The sequence below is a fragment of the Pseudorca crassidens genome, chromosome 2 (genome assembly GCF_039906515.1).
Source record: "Pseudorca crassidens isolate mPseCra1 chromosome 2, mPseCra1.hap1, whole genome shotgun sequence".
Lineage (NCBI taxonomy): Eukaryota > Metazoa > Chordata > Mammalia > Artiodactyla > Delphinidae > Pseudorca > Pseudorca crassidens.
The window spans coordinates 97,943,078-97,964,998 of NC_090297.1; the positions used below are offsets into that span (position 1 = coordinate 97,943,078).

At 45.6% G+C, this 21,921-nt stretch overlaps 1 protein-coding gene across 2 annotated transcripts in view; it reads right to left on the bottom strand.

Annotated features, from left to right (window-relative positions):
• The window catches only part of KCND3 (potassium voltage-gated channel subfamily D member 3), a 233,074-nt gene that overhangs the window by 48,472 nt on the left and 162,681 nt on the right, over positions 1 to 21,921 (bottom strand). The window lies entirely within an intron of this gene.

Here is a 21,921-nt window from a genome sequence, read left to right on the forward strand (position 1 = left end):
CGGAGGGCTTAAGTGCTGAGGGTCTGGGTTCAGGAGCCATCAGACCGCAATGTGGCTTTCCTCCAGGGTGAGGCGGGGCAGGATCCCTGCATGAAATAGGCAAGCTATAAAAATAACAGCAGTGCACATTTACTGAGTGCTTACTGTATGCTAGCACTGTGCCAGCACTTTCTCCCCTTGGACATTTTACATTTTAATCTGCACAAGGGCTCAGTGAAGTAGGTTTTCTTATCATCCCCATTTCACAGGTGTTGAAACTAGGACTCATTTAACAACTTCACTGAGGTCACCCAGCTCGTAAGCAGTAGAACCAGGTCTCAAACCCGGTCCTGCTTCACACCAGTGTCTGAACCAAACCCCCAACACGTTGGCTGCACAGGCTGGCAGGAGGCGAGCCTGATACCCTGCAGAACACACGCCTGCACTCCCACCCTTCGGATTTCTCTGGCTTGGCCTCCGGGGCATTGAGACACGTGTTCTCACAGCATCTTCTGTCCCTCAGGCCCCACCAGGACAGGGCCTGCCATCTAGATCCACGGAGGCAGGGGCAGCTGGTTCAGGTTCCCAGGTGAAGAAGTGGGGAGGAGGGGGTGCCCCCCCAAGTCAGGTGAAGTAACCTCAGGCTCCTGGGAATCTCAGCTGCAGGCCTGCCAGGTGGGAGTGCCCTCTGCGTGGGGTAGGTGTGGGGAAGGGGTCACACCGGGTCCCGGGGGGTCCCCAGACCACCCTCTGAATCCTAGCAAGGATGAGAAGCCAGCAGTTCCGATGCCAGCCGTATCAGACTACAGTCTCTCAAATTAATGCACAATCCAATTTAGTTTCCCTTTAGGAAATTACGTATTTTTAAAAAATACATGAAGAGTCGGAAAGGAGCCATGGCAACGATGCAGCTGAGCATCAGAGCCGAGGCCATGCTTTTTTCCCTCCGCTGGGGCACCTGACCTTCCAGGACAGAACCTCTCGACTGTCTTCACATCATGGCACAATGCAAAGCAGTAGTATTTGTCCAGGTCACTGGAGCCAGCAGGGGCGGCTGTCTGTAGCTGGGGTGAGCAGCCCGCAAGGGCAGAGGGGCCCATGTCTCACACACCTGTACCAGGTGAGGGGGCTCTGTTATGGGCGTCTCCTCCAGCCAGGTTCTGGCTCTGTAGCTGGGTCAAAGGGTGCAGGTGGGTTCAGCTGACACTGACTAGGGCCTGTTAGGATTCACCCACTGGTGGCAGCTGGGATTCCTCTCCCGCTTTATAGATGAGGAAACTGAGGCTCAGAGACATTCGGTGACTTGCTCCAGGGAACAGTAACAGTATTTGGCGAGTGCTTACGCCTTATCAGGCTCTGTGCTGCATGCCCGGTACACGTCGTCTCCCTCTGTTGAGGGGCCCTACCCCACCTCCATGCTGGTGAGCTGAGCTCACGGAATCTGCTGAATGTACCAGTCACTCATCAAATGAAGAGCACTGATGGTGTGCTGGGTCCTGGGGTAGGTCTCCAGTACAGAGGTAAACAAAGGAAATGGGCCTGCCCACGGGGAGTCCACTCTATGAGACAGATCTGTAGCCACGTGACACGAATAGGCCTTTATCCATACTTGCCTCATGCCAGGCGTTGTCTAGATGCTGGGCACAGAAAGACGGAGCAGTAAGCATGGTGCTCATCCTAGGAAGGTGCTGACTAGCGGAAGAGCCCAACCTATCACCTGATCCATTATGCTGCAGCAGGGTAATTTCCAAAATAAAGGTCCCACAAACCAAAACGGGGCCTGGAGGTAGCAACCTCCACCCTGGAGAACACTGCAGATTCCACACTGTGATAAGAGAAAACAACATTTATTGGGCCTCCACTATGAACATCCATGGGAACCAGACGTGAGTGTGTCTTGAGGACAAGAATTGTGTTTGACTTGATGGAGCCTGAGTTCTGCATACAGCGGGTGCTGCATGAGAGATTAGCTGAGTAATGAGTAATTGAGGTGCTTCTGTCATCTTCTTATTTTCTTATCTCTCCGATTAATCTGGCTTTAGCAAATGCTCAGAGCAGAGAACTTATTACTAGAGAAACCCCTATTGCCAGGATAAAGATCTGCTTTGGGAGCTGGGAGGAATTGCCAGAGAACGGATGCTAACATCCAGGCCCCCGTTTCTTTGGATGTCCTCCTGGTGGAGGGGACCCAGGCCCAGTTGCCGAGATGCTGGCTGACTTTCCCCTTGTGTTTATCTACCTCTGCAGCCCGCGGCTCTGCTGTCTGAGCCACATGCATATTCATCTTCTCTGCCTGAGTCCCTAGGATGTGTCTGCTCAGCCATATGAGGAAGGCCCAGTGTCCTAGTATTTTATCGAATAGTGTAGTACCTGACTATATTTGTACCCTGACTCATGTGGTGTCTTTATTCCAAAGAACACAAAGCAACGGGCAGACTTTTGGTCAGTTTAGCTTCCTCCTGCTTCTGAGAGGAACAATCGATTTTCTCTCTTTGGCAGAAGGGGCTGCGGAGGCCCAGGGATGCATCTGAACCCTCAGGGCCTTGGTGGCAGAACCTGGACTAGAGTCTGAGGGGGTGGGGTGTCCAGACTGCGTTCAGGGAAACGGTCCTGTGCTCGGTGTACCATCTCCAGCTCTCTGTAGGCCAAGCTCACTTTCAGACCAGCCCCTGCGTACCTTGGTAAATTTCAGTCACCAAATAGCACAGTGATGTTCCCTGGCTTCCCTCCCTTCCCCTCTTTCCCTCCCCTTCCTTCCTCTTCTCTTTTTGGTCAGTCATTTTGATCAGTTCATAAGCTCCATTCTTCAGAGAGTTCCGACAGAAGGTGGGAAGAAATTTCCGCGCTCTCCTGAATATTGGCACACAGAAAAGTCTTCCTCTCTGGAATACTGCCCAGCCCCCTCCTCTCCTGCCAGCCGCGCCTCCCAGGACCCAGAGAGAAAGTGAGGGGAAACAAGGGAGGCTGGGGTTATAGTGGAAACAATAGCAGCTCACCTTCCTGTGTTTTCATGAATGATCTCCCTTAATCCTCACGACAGTCCATGAGGCAGGTATTATCATACACCCATTCTATAGATGAAGAAGCTGAGGCAGAGAGAGCTTGAATGACTTGTCCCAGCCCCATAGCTCAGGAGGGTGGGGCTAGGATATGAACGGCCTGCACTCGGCCGCCGCCGCCTCCCCGGGAAGGGGGTGAGTCCAAGTGCTCCAGCCTCTCTCCTGAGGACACCCTTTGGGTGTCATCTCCAGCTGTCTGCCGGCCACGCTGACTCTGAGGGGGTTTCCCACATGCCCTCCTGTTAGCACTCAGCCTCTTCCCTCTCTCTCGGGCATATGTGTCTTATTCATGGAACATGTCAGGTTGAAAAGGGCCACGCCCAGACCTGGCGTGACCTCAAGAACTTGGGGAAGAGAAGGATGATTGGGGTAGAATTAACTCAGATCCTATTGTTTCTTCCGATAAAGGCCCACATGCGCTCATATAGAGGTTCATCCCTTCATTCCACACAAACATTTGCAGAACCTGAAGAGTGACTTGGGCTCTTTGCTAATGACTGCAGGACAGAGAAGAGGCTGGCATGGCTCCCCAGGACGTTGTCACCTCATGGGTCTAGGCCAGCGTCCAAACGTGCCCAACTTTACACCCCAAACTGAGGACAGACAAGGGGAACTCTGGGCGGGAGGGCTTCCGTTGTACCTTCATTGGTTCATGTACTAGTGTCCACAATTCTGTGTCATAGAAATTATTAGCCCCATTTTACAGATGAGAAAACAAAGACTTAAAAGCAAAAGGCCAAGTAACTGGCCCCAACTCATACAACTACCCACTTGGTAACACTGAACCTGAGCCTGAAAGATTCCAAAGCTTGCAATCTTCCCTCTTCACTTCCCTGTCTCTCTCATAGAAGGTGAAAATAACCATACATCAACTACATACACTCACACTTACAAACGTACAAATGGAAGCATCTGGTCTCTGAGATGCTCATATAGCCTGCAACGTCTCTCTCTCTCTCTCATACACACACACGTGCACACACACACACACACACACGGTGCATTCCCCATGCCCATGTGCACAGTTCATGCACAAATCAATGTTTTTTTCCTTACTTTTGAATGTTGTGAACACTGCAACTAGTCAATAAGCACACAGAAAATATCCAACCTCACTATATACTAAAAAATGTGAATTAAGGCAGCAAGGAAGTCCTGTCATTTTAGCCCACCAAATTAACAAAAGTTAGAAAAAGCAAATGAGAAAATAGTCCTGATGAGGACGCATCGAAATGAGCACTTTCGTATACCACTGATTGGTACAACTCTTTTGGAAAATGACTTGGCTGTATCCACCAAGAGATGTAAAAGTGTCCAAGACCATTGGTCCAATAATTTGACCTGAGCATCATTCAGAAGTAAATGCATAAAAATGTTCAACTCAGCATCGTTCACCATAGCACAAACTTGATACTGACCCAATGACTTACACTAGGGGGTTAGCCCGTTAAGCTAGGCAAAGGGAACAAAGGAAGCCATATGTAAAAATACAGAAATGTTAAGAGTGGTTGGGTTTCAGTGACCAGAAGTTATGGTTACTTTCTTCCTCCTACTCTATCCATCATCTTTCTTCTCAGGCAGAGAGAGAGAGAGGTGGAGGGTCCCCAGCGGCTGAAAGGCCGAGGGAAGGCCAGGGAGAAACAGCCTGACGTTTTAGCAGGAAGGGGTTTTCACCATTCTGGGGCCTCCTCTGCTTTTCTCCTGCTGATTTATCAAATATGCAATGGCCAGGCTTTTCACATCCCTTAGAGACTGGGCTAAGACCCCAGGGGAACGGGACTGATGTTCTCCAAACTTCCTGGGTGCAGGTGAGAATGTGTATTGTCCCCCTGTTTGCCTTCTGGCTCCAAGCCCCGGGCTGGCTGTTCCAAGCAGCCTCCTTGCTCCCTCCCCTGGGTCTGCAGGGCAGGTCTGGGCCACGCTCTCTGCAGAGCCTTCCAGGCTCACACGGGCTGGTGCACAGGCCTCAGGCTCTGTCCCATTTTGAGGAGGTCCCGGGGCAGGCCCCTGAGATGCTGGGCCCAGGGGGAGGCCTAGCCCCACACGTCAGCTCCTGCAAAGAAGACCCAAGGAAAGCATCCCCTGCCTTACTTTTCCTCTCATCTCTGTGAGGCCCAACTCAAGAGGAGAAGCAACTTCTGGTTCCATTTGAACCCGGACCGGCTTTCTTTGCTTCCTGGAGAGCTCACACATCCCCATGTGTGGCCATACGTGTGCACACACAGCCTCTCACTTGCACACACTCTCAAGTGTGCACACACAGGTACACACACACACACCCCCTCCACCTCTGTGTGCTTAGATTCTGCCTGGATGGTGGCTGTGAAAAGTGTCCCGCAGGTCTCACCTCTGATGATCCAAGAGGAAAAAAGGCACAGCAGAGCTGGACTTCAGATTAGAGATATGAAACAAAAAAAAATCCCCAAGCCCAACCAGGAAAAGAAGCTCATTAATGTCTCTGTTCCCCTCCTCATTAAGCAAGAGCGCACTCATAAATATTCACAGACTTCTAAAGTAAGACCGAGGTGAAAGTTAATGGGCAACAATTAAGCCGGCTCACAGCTCTCGAGCAGCCTGACGGGGCTCTGGCCTCCCCAAAGCCGCCAGAGATCAGGCAAGCTGCTGGTCTCCCAGCAGGGCAGGAGAGGGGGCGGGGCTGGGGCAGAGGCTGTCCGCACTGCCACCTCCAGGTGCCCTTGTGAATGCAGCTCACCTGAAGGCCCTGCTGGTGTCTTCTTAGTCTGAGAGCACCCTACCTGTGGGAGGGTCTTAGAGATCGCAGAACGCCCATCACTGGCCACCCTATCTGTTCCTTTTTTTTAATTTCAGCTTTATTGAGGTATAAGTGACAAATAAAATTGTAAGACATTTAAAGTGTATATCATGATGATTTGATATACATATACACTGTGAAAGGATTCCCCCCATCTAGTTAATTAACATATTCATTACCTCATATATTTATCTTTTCTTTTTTAGTGAGAACATTTGAGTTCTACTCTCTCAGCAAATTTCAATTGTACAATACAGTGTTATCAACTACAGCCACCATGTGCTATATTCGATCCTCAGACCTCATTTACTTTACAACGGAAGGTTTGTACCCTTTTACCAACCTCTCCCTATTTCCCCCACCCCACAACCTGGCAACCACCATTCTACTCTCTGTTTCTTTGAGTTTTGTTTTGTTTTATTTTAGATTCCACTTATAAGTGATACCATGCAGGACTTGTCTTTCTCTGTCTGGCTTATTTCACTCGGTCACCCAGCTCATAATGAGGTACCCAGAGTGGGTGTGTGACCTGTCTAAGATGGCCACTCCAAGCCGTGACTGAGTCCCCAGGCATTTTTTACAACGCACCTTCAGCCTTTAGCCAGGACAAGGAAAGATCTCACCTCCCAGGGGGATCTCTTCTGGGTTCCGCCCTGATCTCTCCCTGCTCCAGGGCTTTCTGATTCTGCACACTGCAGCCAGATTAATTTTCTTAAATGCAGGTTTAATTGCCTCACTCCTTCCAAAAAACATTCATGGACTCCCCATTGACTACGAATTAAGTGCAAACTCCTCATGTTCTGTGGTCCAAATCCTCCTTCACAACCTTAATTACCATTACTCTTCATTCATTTCCCAATGTTCCAGCCAAATGAACTTGGAGCTCTTCTTCAAACATGCTTTATACTTTCCTGCTTCCAAGGCTTGTTTGTGTAGCTCCTACTTCCTGGATTTCCCTCCCGTGCAGGTTGCACTGCCAAAATCCTAGCCATCTTTCCCAGGCCTGTTTCATATCATCTCTTCTATTAAACTAATCCTGTTTCCCACAATCTGATCTAGTCTCCCTCCAGGGTATTTTGCTTGAACCTCTCCTATGCTACAGTTGCCTACATCTCTGCAGTTCAGCTAATAATAGTACTGATAATAATTGTTATAACAATATTGTTACTGTTTACTGAGTGCCTACCATGTGCCAGTTGCCTTGCACATATTATATCTTGCAAGGTAGATACTGTTATCCCATTTTACAGTTGAGTACACTGAGGCTCTGGGAGGGTAAGAAGACCAACTCTAACTGGCTCTAAAGTTTTTGCTCTATCTTTTTTGCTACATTGTTTCACTATTACTGTTGGAAGCTCCCTGGGTTGAATTGTCTTCCTAATATATACAAGTCCTAACCCCTGGAACCTGTGAATATGCCCTTATTTGGAAGAGGGTCTTTGTGGATGTAATCCACTTGATTAACTTAATCAAGTTAAGATGGGAACATACTCCATTGGACTGGCCCTTAATCCAATGACTGGTGTCCTTAGAAGAAGAGGGAGAAGTGGACACACATGTGAAGATGGAGGCAGAGATTGCAGTAACGCAGCTACAAGTCAAGGACTGCCGGCAACCAGAGAAGCCAGCAGAGAGGTAGGGAGCAGGTTCTCCCTCAGAGCCTCTGAAAAGGAACAGCTTGCTGACACCTTGATTTCTGACTTCCAGCCTCCAGAGCTGCGAGAGAATACCTTTCTGCTGTCCTAAGCACCGAGTTGGTGGCACTTTGTTACAGCAGCCCTAGGAAATGAATACCTTCCCCAAGGGCAGGATCTGTTATCCTCCTCATTGTCCTTATAGACTGGCATCCTGTCTTCCTGTGACAGGTGCCCAGGAAGGCCTATGGAGTGGAATGGAGATTTCCCTTCCCTGTCTGCAGAGGTCCCAGGGCTGGGAACAGATTCAGCATTTCATTGACGGGTGTTAGAGGTCCGGAGAGGTCAGTTACCTTACAGCTAGCTGGCAGTGGAGCTGCTCCCGGACAGGAGCCCTTGGGTCTCAGCAGCTAGGCAACGTGGCACCTGGTGTGACTTGTATCTAAGTGTGAGGTCAGCCCAGCCCAGGGCCTGAAAGTGCATATGGGTTTCTTTGATGCCCTCATCTATGGGCCATTTAAAATGTCCTGGGTCCATGGTGGTGCTGGAGAGAGGACTCGGGGAGGCCTGGTTACCTGTCTGCTCAGGAAGCCCAGGTTGGCCAGCTCTGGTCCTGGGCCTCAGGGTCATTCTGGGATTCAGGTTTTCCAGGGGGCAGCCTGAAGGCTGTGGGGCTCCGGACACCTGGAGGCATCCAATGGCAAGCCGACTGGAAGTCCAGCCAGCGTCCTCTCCCCCTGCAGTGCCAGCAGTCAGGTACCCCAGGTGGCCCCTCACCCTGGGCTCCTGTGATCTCTATTAGTAGACAGTGGGCTTCTGGGTGGGGGACTGGGAGCGGTCACTGGGCCAGGGAGCATCCTGTAGCCCCACTGCTGTTTGGAAGGGTGGTGGTGAGCACAGCTGGCTCTGAGGGGTGCGTGTGTGCTGATGTCACAGAAGGCAGGAAGTGGGCTTCATCTCCTGTGTTCTTTGCCCCACCCTCCGGAGCTGTGAGTGGTGGCAGTTCAGATATTTTTCAGGAATTGTAAGCCACACTCTGAGATTTCCCCTGCTAAGACCTGGTTTCTCTGTGCCCTTGACAAGGTGCCATGATGGATGGTACTTCTACTCCCTTCTTCGTGTGTCTTCTTCTTCTTCATCTTCTTCTCTTTTTTTTGGTATTAAAAATCATATTCTCTTTATTCTAAGATTTATATGATTTTTACATTTTAATATTTCTGAAATAGTGTCATGGACTAAAATTAAGGCATAATTTTTTGTTGTTATGTAAGCATTTTTCTTATTGGAGTAAAATATAAATAACAAAATTCACCATTTTGACCATTTTTAGGTGTGTACAGTTCAGTGGCATTAAATGCATTTATACTGTGCAAGCATCACCACCATCCATCTCCAGAACTTTCTAGTCTTCCCAAACTGAGACTTTATGCCTATTAAACACTAATTCCCCATTCGCCCCTGCCCCCAGTCCCTGGCAACCACCATTCCACTTTCTGTCTCTATGAATCTGAAACTCTAAGTACCTCATATGAGTGGAATCGTACAGTATTTGTCCTTCTGTGACTGGCTTATTTCACTTGGCATAATGTCCTCAAGATTCATCAATGCTGCAGCATGTGCCAGTATTTCCTTCCTTTTTAGGGCTGAATAGAACTAACTGCTGAACAATCATCGATAGGAAAACACTGGAACTCACCAAAAAAGATACCCCACATCCAAAGACAAAGGAGAAGCCACAGTGAGATGGTATGAGGGGCACAATCACAATAAAATCAAATCCCATAACCACTGGGTGGGTGACTCACAAACTGGAGAACAATTATACCACAAAAGTCAACCCACTGGAGTGAAGGCTCTGAGCCCCACATCAGGCTTCCCAACCTGGGGGTCCGGCAATGGGAGGAGGAATTCTCAGAGAGTCAGACTTTGAAGGCTGGCGGAATTTGATTGCAGAGCTTTGACAGGACTGGGGGAAACAGAGACTCCACTCTTGGAGGGCACACACAAAGTAGTGTGTAAATCGGGACCCGGGGGGAGGAGCAGTGACCCCATAGGAGACTGAACCAGACCGACCTGCTAGTGTTGGAGGGTCTCCGGCAGAGACAGGGGGTGGCTGTGGCTCACCGTGAGGACAAAGACACTGGCAGCGGAAGTTCTGGGAAGTACTCCGTGGTGTGAGCCCTCCCAGAGTCCACCATTAGTCCCACCAAAGAGCCGGGTAGGCTCCAGTGCTGGGCCGCCTCAAGTCAAACAACCAATAGGAGGGAACTCAGTCCCACCCATCAGCAGGCAAGCAGATTAAAGTTTTACTGAGTTCTGCCCACCAGAGCAGCAGCCAGCTCTACCCACCACCAGTCCCTCCCATAAGGAAACTTGCACAAGCCTCCTAGACAGCCTCATCCATAGACAGCAGAAGCAAGAAGAACTATAATTCTGCAGCCTGTGGAATGAAAACCACATTCACAGAAAGACAGAAAAAATGAAGACACAGAGGACAATGTATCAGATGAAGGAACAAGATAAAACCCCTGAAAAAGAGTTAAATAAAGTGGAGATAGGCAACATTCCAGAAAAAGAATTCAGAATAATGATAGTGAAGATGATCCAGGACCTCAGAAAAAAAATGGAGGCAAAGATCAAGAAGATGCAGGAAATGTTTAACAAAGACCTAGAAGAATTAAAGAACAAACACCTAGAATATTTAAAGAACAAACAAACAGAGATGAACAATACAACAACTGAAATGAAAAATACACTAGAAGAAATCAAAAGCAGAATAACTGAGGCAGAATAACAGATAAGTGACCTGGAAGACAGAATGGTGGAATTCACTGCTGTGGAACAGAATAAAGAAAAAAGAATGAAAATATATTAAGACAGACTAAGAGACCTGTAGGACAACATTAAATGCACCAACTTTCACATTATAGGGGTCCCAAAAGGAGAAGAGAGAAAATATTTGAAGAGATTATAGTCGAAAACTTCCCTAACATGGGAAAGGAAATAGCCACCCAAGTCCAGGAAGTGCAGAGAGTCCCAGGCAGAATAAACTCAAGGAGAAACATGCCGAGACAGATAGTAATCAAATTGACAAAAATTAAAGACAAAGAAAAATTATTAAAAGCAACAAGGGAAAAATGGCAAATAACATACAAGGAAACTCCCATAAGGTTAACAGCTGATTTCTCAGCAGAAACTCTACAAGCTAGAAGGGAGTGGCATGACATACTTAAAGTGATGAAAGGGAAGAACCTACAACCAAGATTACTCTACCCAGAAAGGATCTCATTCAGGTTCGATGGAGAAATCAAAAGCTTTACAGACAAGCAAAAGCTAAGAGAATTCAGCACCACCAAACCAACTCTACAACAAATGCTAGAGGAACTTCTCTAAGGGGAAACACAAGAGAAGAAAAGGACGTACAAAAACAAACCCAAAACAATTAAGAAAATGTTAACAGGAACAAATATATCGACAATTACCTTAAACGTGAATGGATTAAATGCTCCATCCAAAAGACACAGGCTCGCTGAATAGGTACAAAAACAAGACCCATATATATGCTGTCTACAAGAGACCCACTTCAGACCTAGGGACTGAAAGTGAGGGGATGGGAAAAGATATTCCATGCAAATGGAAAACAAAAGAAAGCTGGAGTAGCAATATTCATATCAGATAAAATAGGCTTTAAAATGAAGAATATTACAAGAGACAAGGAAGGACACTACATAATGATCAAGGGATCAATCCAAGAAGAATCTATAACAATTATAAATATATATGCACCCAACATAGGAGCACCTCAATACATAAGGCAAATGTTAACAGCTATAAAAGAGGAAATCAACAGTAACACAATATTAGTGAGGGAATTTAACACCTCACTTACACCAATGCACAGATCATCCAGACAGCAAATTAATAAGGAAACACAAGCTTTAAATGACACAACATATCAGATAGATTTAATTGATATTTATAAGATATTCCATCTGAAAACAGCAGATTACACTTTATTCTCAAGTGCACATGGAACATTCTCCAGGGTAGATCACATCTTGGCCCACAAATCAAGCTTCAGCAAATTTAAGAAAATTGAAATCATATCAAGCATCTTTTCCTACCACAATGCTATGAGATTAGAAATAAATTACAGGGGAAAAAACATAAAAAACACAACCACATGGACGGTAAACAATACGTTACTAAATAACCAAGAGATCACTGAAGAAATCAAAGAGGAAATAAAAAATTACCTAGAGACAAAGGACAATGAAAACATGACAATCCAAAACCTATGGGATGTAGCAAAAGCAGTTCTGAGAGGGAAGTTTATAACAATACAAGCCTACCTTAAGAAACAAGAAAAGTCTCAAATAAACAATCAAACCTTACACCTAAGGAACTAGAGAAAGAAGAACAAACAAAACCCAAAGTTAGCAGAAGGAAAGAAATCATAAAGATCAGAGCAGAAAGAAATGAAATAGAAACAAAGAAAAAGATAGCAAAGATCAATAAAACTAAAAGCTGGTTCCTTGAGAAGATAAACAAAATTGATAAATCATTATCCAGACTCATCAAGAAAAAGAGAGGGAGGACTCAAATCCATAAAATTAGAAATGAAAAAGGAGAAGTTACAACAGACACCGCAGAAATACAAAGCATCCTAAGAGACTACTACAAGCAAATCTATACCAATAAAATCGACAACCTGGAAGAAATGGACAAATTCTTAGAAAGGTATAACCTTCTAAGACTGAACCAGGAAGAAATAGAAAATATGAACAGACCAATCACAAGTCATGAAATTGAAACTGTGATAAAAATCTTCCAACAAACAAAAGCCTGGGACCAGATGGCTTCACAGATGAATTCTATCAAACACTTTGAGAAGAGCTAACACCCATTCTTCTCAAACTCTTCCAAAAATTTGCAGAGGAAGGAACAATCCCAGACTCATTCTATGAGGCCACCATCACCCTGATATCAAAACCAGACAAAGATACTAAAAAAAAAAAAGAAAATTACAGACGAATATCACTGATGAACATAGATGCAAGAATCCTCAACAAAATACTAGCAAACAGAATCCAACAACACATTAAAAAGATCCTACACCAGGATCAAGTGGGATTTATCCCAAGGATGCAAGGATTCTTCAATATATGCAAATTACCCAATGTGATACACCAAATTAACAAACTGAAGAATAAAAACCATATGATCATCTCAATAGATGCAAAAAAGCTTTTGATAAAATTCAACACCCATTATGATAAAAAGTCTCCAGAAAGTGGGCAGAGAGGTAACCTACCTCAACATAATTAGGCCATATATGACAAACCCACAGCAAACATCATTCTCAATGGTGAAAAACTGAAAGGATTTCCTCAAGATCAGGAACAGGATGAGGATGTCCACTCTTGCCACTATTATTCAACATAGTTTTGGAAGTCCTAGCCATGGCAATCAGAGAAGAAAAAGGAATACAAATTGGAAAAAGAAGAAGTAAGACTGTCATTGTTTGCAGATGACATGATACTATACATAGAGAATCCTACTAATGCCACCAGAAAATTACTAGACCTGATCAATGAATTTGGTAAGGTTGCAGGATACAAAATTAATGCACAGAAATCCCTTGCATTCTTATACACTAACAACAAAAGATCAGAAAGAGAAATTAAGGAAACAATCTCATTTACCATTGCAACAACAAAAATAAAATACCTAGGAATAAACCGACCTAAGGAGACAAAAGACCTGTATGCAGAAAACTATAAGACACTGATGAAAGAAATTAAAGATGACACAAACAGATGGAGAGATATACCATGTTCTTGGATTGGAAGAATCAATATTGTGAAAATGACTATACTACCCAAAGCAATCTACAGATTCAATGCAACCTCTATCAAATTACCAGTGGCATTTTTTACAGAACTAGAACAAAAAATCTGTATGGAGACAAAAAAGACCCCAAATAGTCAATGTAATCTTGAGGGAAAAAAACAGAGCTGGAGGAATCAGACTCCCTGACTTCAGACTATACTACAAAGCTACAGTAATCAAGACAATATGGTACTGGCACAAAAACAGAAATATAGATCAGTGGAACAGGATAGAAAGCCCAGAGGTAAACCCATGCACCTATGGTCAACTAATCTATGACAAAGGAGGCAAGATATGCAATGGAGAAAAGATACCCTCTTCAATAAGTGGTACTGGTAAAACTGGACAGCTACATGTAAAAGAATGAAATTAGAACACTCCTTAACACCATACACAAAAATAAACTCAAAATGGATTAAAGACCTAAATGTAAGACCAGATACTACAAAACTCTTAGAGGAAAACATAGGAAGAACACTCCTCGACATAAATCACAGCAAGATCTTTTCTGACCCACCTCCTAGAGTAATGGAAATTAAAACAAAAATAAACAAATGGGACCCAATGAAACTTAAAAGCTTTTGCACAGCAAAGGAAACTATAAACAAGACAAAAAGACAGCCTTCAGAATGGGAGAAAATATTTGCAAACGAATCAACAAAGGATTAATCTCCAAAATATATAAACAGCTCAGGCAGCTCAACATTAAAAAAACAAACAATCCAATCAAAAAGTAGGCAGATGAGCTAAATAGACATTTCTCCAAAGAAGACATACAGATGGCCAAGAAGCACATGAAAAGCTGCTCAACATCACCAATTATTACAGAAATGGAAACCAAAATTACAGCGAGGTATCTCCTCACACCGGTTAGAATAAGGCATTATTAGAAAATCTACAAACAATAAATGCTGGAGAGGGTGTGGAGGAAAGGGAACCCTCCTGCACTGTTGGTGGGAATGTAAACTGATACAGCCACTATGGAGAACAATATGGAGGTTCCTTAAAAAACTAGAAATCCCACTACTGGGCATATAACCAGAGAAAACCATAATTCAAAAAGACACATGCACCCCAATGTCCATTGCAGCACTATTTACAATAGACAGGTTATGGAAGCAACCTAAATGCCCATCGACAGATGAATAGATAAAGAAGATGTGGTACATATATACAATGGACTATTACTCAGCCATAAAAAGAAACGAAATTGGGACATTTTGCAAAGACGTGGATGGACCTAGAGACTGTGAAACAAAGTGAAGTAAGTCAGAAAGAAAAAAACAAATATCGTATATTAACGCATATATGTGGAATCTAGAAATATGGTACAGACGAACCGGTTTGCAAGGCAGAAATAGAGATGCAGATGTAGAGAACAAACATATGGACACCAAGGGGGGAAAGCGGGGGCGGGGTGGTGTGGTGGGATGAATTGGGAGATTGGGATTTGCGTATGTACACTAATATGTATAAAATAGATAACTAATAAGAACCTGTTGTATAAAAAAATAAAATTAAATTTAAAAAAAAGGCTGAATAATATTCCATGGTAGGTGTGTGCTGCATTTCGTCTACCCATTCATCTGTGGATGGATATTTGGGTTGCTTTCACCTTTTGGCTGTTGTGAATAATGCTGCTATGAGTAGGGTGTACAAATATTTGTATGAGTCCCCACTTCCAATTCTTTTGAGTATATACCCAGAAATGGAATTGCTGGATCATATGGAAGTCTATGTTGAATTTTTTTGTAGAAGCAATTCTCTTTATAATCAGAAATAAGGATATGAGGAGTGGAGAAGGGAAAAGAACTAATATCTCTTGAACACACTTTGTGCTAAGAATTTCACGTCATCTTTTTTCAACTTCACAACAAGCCTATGAGTGAGATACCACTTCCATTTTATAGATGGGAAAGCCAAGACACAAGGTCATATGGTTTATAAGTGTGGAGCCGCAACCTGCACCCAGACTCGGTGGCTGAGCTGTGGGTGGAATCACAGAAGTCGGGGGTCTTACTGTTCCATGGTCTCTCCACTTTCTCCTGAGTACTGCCAAGGGGGCTGCTGGGGAGGTGATGAACTTCCCTCAAAGATCCCAAAGAGTGTCCGGTGGGGTGGGGGGAGCTCGGCAGGGTAATTGAGGTTGTTGGAGGAATCCCTTTTCTAAACAAGCAGTGGTGTGTGTGTCATCCTTCAGGTTTTTTTCTTGTCTACATCTCCCAGTTTCTTTCAATGGTTTCTCATATGGGACAGTGGCCGAAGTCCCCACTGTCCCTCCTATTCTCCCTCCGTTGAACATACTCTGGTCACCAGCACAACATGGCCTGCGTGTCACATCATCCCAGGCTGCAGATCAGGCCTGATGGTTCTAAGGCATCTAGGGATGGAGCTCATTTAAAGACTGAACTGCTGGGCTTCCCTGGTGGTGCAATGGTTGGGAGTCCGCCTGTCGATGCAGGGGACACGGGTTCGTGCCCCGGCCCGGGAAGATCCCACATGCCGCGGAGTGGCTAGGCCCGTGAGCCATGGCTGCTGAGCCTGAGCGTCTGGAGCCTGTGCTCCGCAACGGGAGAGGCCACAACAGTGAGAGGCCCGCGTACCGCAAAAAAAAAAAGACTGAACTACTCTCTCTCTTTGCTCCTAATTTGAGCTTTGGTTCTCTTTTTAATGGTGTTGGTTTTATGCTTTCCAGTCTGAAGAACATTTTCCTTGACGGGAAAAGCAAAAGAAAATTAGGAGCTGAATAGTGCATTTCATTGGGGTGCATTTTGCCCTACAAAGCACTTCGTGACTAGCAGCTCACTTGGTCCTCCTGTGCGACCCTGACGGCGAAGTGGGGCAGTGTTATTACCCAGTCAGCGAGGCTGAATGACTCGCACAAGGTCCCTCAGCTAGTTACCAGCCCAAGCAAGACCGGGAGGTACCAACCCATGGCCAGAGATCTTAGAGGAAATTGACTACACAAGCACAAATAATCCCAATCAGGAAGCATCTAAAGCCACTAATGTGGCCACGCTGGGAACTCTCAGACAAATTCACATTTGAAAACCAAAACCGAAAATAAAAGAAGAAGACTGCTTTAGTTGTCAGTAGAGAAAGTCCAGCGCCGGGGAGCAGCGTGGCTCCCAGAGGAGGATGTGGAAGATGCTGGCTCTTTAGGAAAAGTACAGAGGCAAAGTAAAAACGTTTTTAGTTGTGCTGATAGCATGATCTGATGCCCTCCCCAACTCGAAGAAAAAAATAAAGCTCAACAACAAACATCACAAAACCAAACAAGAAATGACTATCACAGCAAAGAACAAGACAGCGTAAATCTGCTGCTTAGAGGAAAGTGGAGAAATACTGACCTAGACGAGACAGCTCCTTGGGAGGCAGGTGGGCGTGGGGGGAGAGTTCCTAGCTGAAGGGGGTGGGAGTGTAGGGGAAGTGGGGTGTGTTCAGGCTTGGGCTGCCGTTGGCCAGCTGGGTGACTCACAGCAAGGCACCCCGCTTTCCTGCCCCCTCATGTTCCAGATGCCCAAGTGTTTACTACACTTCACTCCTTCTCCTGGCCATTCTGCCTTGTCCACACACCACCTGCGTTATTAAATGCCAGCCAGATGCTGTTGGCTGCTTAAGGTACAGAGCCCACAGCTTGCTCATGCTCTGTTAGGAAGAGAGACTCGCAACGCTGATCTAACAAGGCTAATCCAAGTCATCAAACTAAGACTTTCTCCTTGGTATAATTGGAAAATGGAAAGAAAATTGAAAAGAAAAAGCTTAAAAAAATAATTCCATATCCATATACCACCTAAATTGCCTCAAGCTTCATTTAGAGTCATTTTGAGGACCCCCAGTGGTCCAGGGGCCACACAACGGGAAGCAGTACACTACACTGGGGATCACTGAAGTCCCAATACTCTTAGGATTTTTTGACCCATAGGTCTGTGGTCCAGGATCCTCTTCACTTTCTAGCACAACAGCCCATTTTGCTCAGTTTTTCCTGTTAACTCTGTACACGCTTCCTCGCTGTGTACATGTTCTTGAGAGAACACAGTACAAGTTCCTCCAGTGGATCATAGCACTTCCCACAAGCCAGTCCTACTTGAAGCTAAGGTGTCATCGGCCACATGGTCGCACTCGTCTGTTGGATTTATCTTTAATCATGCAACTTTCTTCCAGTCTTTTTGTACCTTCTGAACTTTTAAATAACATTTCTTTTTTTTTCCATAATAAAAGTAATGCATGGTCATTGTGGAAAATCTAATCACCAAGCAGAAATGCAGAGAGAACTAATCGTCCATTGTTCCAACACCCAGAGATACCATCATTAGTATTTTGTTTTCTACCAGTCTTTGTTGCTGTTGTTTTAAAAATCATAGTTGTTAACATAATATCTGTGCAATCTTGTCTCCTGCATTTTCCCATACCATCATGAACTCATCATAAACATCATTCTACAAGGTTGAATTTCAATTACTTCTAATTTTTGCTTGTATAAATAACACTATTAATAACAAGACTTCTGAACTAGAGCTATTTCCATAGGAAGATCTAAGGAGTGACTCTCCTGGGTACCATATCCCACCTGCAATATTCGAATGGGACTATTTGCTGCCCTCTTACCAGTTTTGGTTATTCATTAAAAAATAGAAATCTTTGCACATGTACAAGGCAAAAGTAGCTATCTTGTTGTCTGAATTTTCATTTTGATTACTAGTAAGATTGAAGAATTTCCATCTTTTGGAAAGCTGGCTTTCTTGCTTCTTTAGTGAATTATCACATCTTTGGCTCAGGTCCCCATTGTGCCTTAGGGGTTTTATTATTGATTTGTGTGAGCTCTTTATATGTTAAAGATATTAACCATTTATCCAATATTTGCTGCAAATATATTTTTCCCAGTTTGACTTTTTTTTTTTAAAGCGAGCTAATTTTTTTAAAAAATAAATTTGTTTATTTATTCACTTTTGGCTGCGTTGGGCCTTCATTGCTGCACGCAGGCTTTCTCTAGTTGTGGCAAGTGGGGTTACTCTTTGTTGCAGCATGCAGGCTTTTCATTGCGGTGGCTTCTCTTGCTGTGGAGCATGGGCTCTAGGTGCGCAGGCTTCAGTAGTTGTGGCGTGCAGGCTCAGTAGTTGTGGCATGCGGGTCTGGCCGCTCCGTGGCATGTGGGATCTTCCTGGACCAGGGGTTGAATCCGTGTTCCCTGCACTGGCAGGCGGACTCTTAACCACTGTGCCACCAGGGAAGTCCCTCCCACTTTGACTTTTAAACTCTAGGTTCATTAGAGGTTTCTCATGTAGCCACATCGATTTCTTTAGAGAACCTGTTTTCTTCCTTGTTGGAATTATACGTGATTTTTATTGTTCTAATTCCATTTTAGGAGTCTCTCTCTCTCCTTGTGAGCTCTGTTTTCTTTTAGCAGCCATGGGACCATAATAACTTTACTTCTAATTTCAAAGTCTAGGATAGTGTCTGCTGTCATCCAACACTCTCATCCACTGCATGCACAACCCTCCCCCCCAACCCCATCCCTTATTAGGGACATATAGAGACATTTGGGTCTCGGGCCCTCAGGTGTGATTCAGGGTTTTCACTCTATTGTTAATGCTTGTTTGAGTCAGAAGGTTGCTCACAGGTGGGTTATTATGTTCATGAATTCATGGTTTCTGAAAGGTTCCTAAGGCTGAAGAATTCATTCAGGGTTTTCGTAGGACAGTGGCATCTCAGAGCAAAATCCTTATTCGTGGGAGACGTGCACTTTCTATAATAATAATAATAATGACAGCTAACACTGAATGATCACTTCAAATAGGCCAATCGTTATTCTAAGCGCTTCACATGAATTACCTGGTTTAATCTCCAACAACTCTATGAGGCTGGCACTATTATTATTGCCAGTTTTCAGATGAGAAAACTAAGGCCCAGAGCAGTTGAATAATTTGCCCAGATGTGTAGCAGAATGGGAAGACGTGCACGTAGTGTGCGTTCCTAAGAGAGCAGATGTGCATGCAGATGACAGTGTGAATTTCCCTGTGTGGAGTGGGAGAGAAGTGAGGCAGGAAGTGGGAAGCGCCAGGACGAGAGGGAAGGCAGCAGGGGCTGTGCTGGCCGGGAAGAAACGGAGTGAGAGCTCACTGCACCCTGTGACCCCCACTGCACTCCTTGACCCTCCGTAGGTTCACTCTTGCACAGGAATCACAGTACTCCCCAGGGGCCCCAGGACACTGAGAAGGCAGAATTTTGATACCTGTTGACATTGCAAGTCAAGTACTGGGATTCCTAAACCCAATGAGGGCCGGGGACAGATAATCACAGTGGCAATAGCTAACTTGCAGTGAGCACTTAGAACATGCCAAACACCGAGCTAAGAACTATACATGCATTTGCTTATGCACTCCTGATACCAATCCTATGAGGCTGGAGCTATTATTATACCCATTTTATATATGAGGAAACTGAGGTTCAGAGAGATTACAAAACTCTACTTGGCAGAGCCTGCATGGCTCCAAAGTCTGTATATTGTCTCCACTCCCCTCTGCCACCCTCCTCCCCAGGTAGGTGGCACCGGTACTGTCTAGCTCCTCCCTCCCTCCTTCTCTGGACACCCTGATCATCAGCCAGGGCTGCGCAGAGGAAGAAGAAATGGAGCTCCACGGAATCCAGCAGAGGACCTTGCCATTCTTTCTCTAGAGCCCTGGGATAGACAGCAAGTAAGAAATAAGATTTGCAGGGACTTCCCTGGTGGTCCAGTGGTTCAGACTTCACCTTCCAATGCAGGGGGTATGGGTTCGATCCCTGGTTGGGGAGCTAAGATCTCACATGCTTCGCGGCCAAAAAACCAAAACATAAAACAGAAGCAATACTGTAACGAATTCAATCAAGACTTTAAAAATGGTACACATCAAAAAAATCTTAAAGAAAGATAGAAGATTTGCAGTTTCCAGGTTGTTCTATTCCATCTCCTTCCCCTTCTGCTCAGGGGCACTGGAAGCGGCTTCTTTAAAGGAGCAGAGTGGAGCCTGAGGCTCGTCCCTCCACCCCTCTGCCACAAGCAGCGTGTCCTGATGGGGCACATCTGGGCATGGAAAGCCCAGTGACCATGGTTCCAGCCACATTCACTGGGTCAGTGCTGTGTCTGGGGCCGGCAGCAAGATGTGACAAAGGCTTTTCCCTTCCCTTACAGAGCTTGGCATTCACACAATGTTCTGTGGCTTTGCGAACAAAGATGGGACCCAGCTTTTCCTTCCATGTACCTGCGGCTGTCTCATAATAATTGCCTCGCTTCATGGGCTTCTGTCTCAGCTTTTAGCTTGTTACTGCTCTTGTTTGAATAGACAAAGGAGAGTGCGCTTATTCTCTTCAGCTTCGTCTCCTATTAGTCACAATGCGAGCTCTCTATCCTGGCTGGGCCAGCTCTCTCACCATCTGCTCAAGCAACAGATGTCATCTGTGTGCCTCAGCTGCTGTCCGCGGCTGCCTCGATAAGCCCTCTGGTGGGAATGCTCGGAGGTATTTATTTAGGTCCCGAGGACGCTCAGTAATCCTCAGTTCCTAGGTGTGTCCTGAGAGGATGGGTCATCACTGTTACCTCTGGGTGAGCCCTGAGATCTCTCAGGTGCCACAAACCTGGTGGGCTGGGGTCTGGAGGGAGCCCACCCACAAACTCTGCTCAGCTTTCCGTCCTCTCGTCTGGACACCTGGCTTTGCTCTTTGCTGTTGTCAACCCCCTTCACCACACCAGCCACTGCTGGGGTCTTTCTCTGAACAAATGAGGCACCTGGAACTAAGGCACTACCCCCCAGCTGCCCTTCAGTTTCGTGATGCTTACAGCCCTCTGCAGCCTTGCTCATACCCCAGAGAGTATTCCCTTTGGCTTGATGCTTGTTCCACTGGCTGGTGAAGCCACTTCCCTAGCCCTGGTGCTCGCCAGTGTTTCTTCAGCATTAAACCCGTTAGGCTGAGGTCTCAGCATTCATTCGGGAACTACCCCAGAAACCAAGACGAAAAAGACAAGTCAGCATATTTCCTGCTGTCATGTGGCTTCCACTTTAGTGGGGAGAAAGTCATGTGAACAAATAGTTGCACAACTGTGTTATGAGTACTAGAACAGCCATGGTGAGACAGATTGGAAACTAAGGGAGAAGGTAACCAACTATGTCTGATGGTATGTGGTTGTGTGTCGTCTGAGGTGGAGTGGGAGGGAAGACCTGAAATGAAAGAGGACGCTTGAGCAGGTCTTGAAGGATGAGTAGGAATTCTCTAGTAGGACAAGCTTCTGATGAGCGTGGGAGGGGGCAATGCAATTGGGCTTTCCAGATGGAACAGAATGGAAGAGTAAAGAAGCAATTTAGGGGTGCAGAGGGTAAGCGAGGGAGAGCCGGGCAGATCATGAAGCCATGGTAGGTGAGGGCTGAGCAAGAGGGAGCTTCTGAGAACGACAAGGTCATCAGCATCGTTAATGAAGAGAACAGTCTTCAGGGGTGGGGAGACGACATATCTGCCTTGAGACATGTGAAATTTGAGGCAGGTGGCAGGAACAGGTGGATATGTTGGCGTCCCTTGGCTGTCTTCTCTCCTAGGTTTTTTTTTTTTTTTTTTT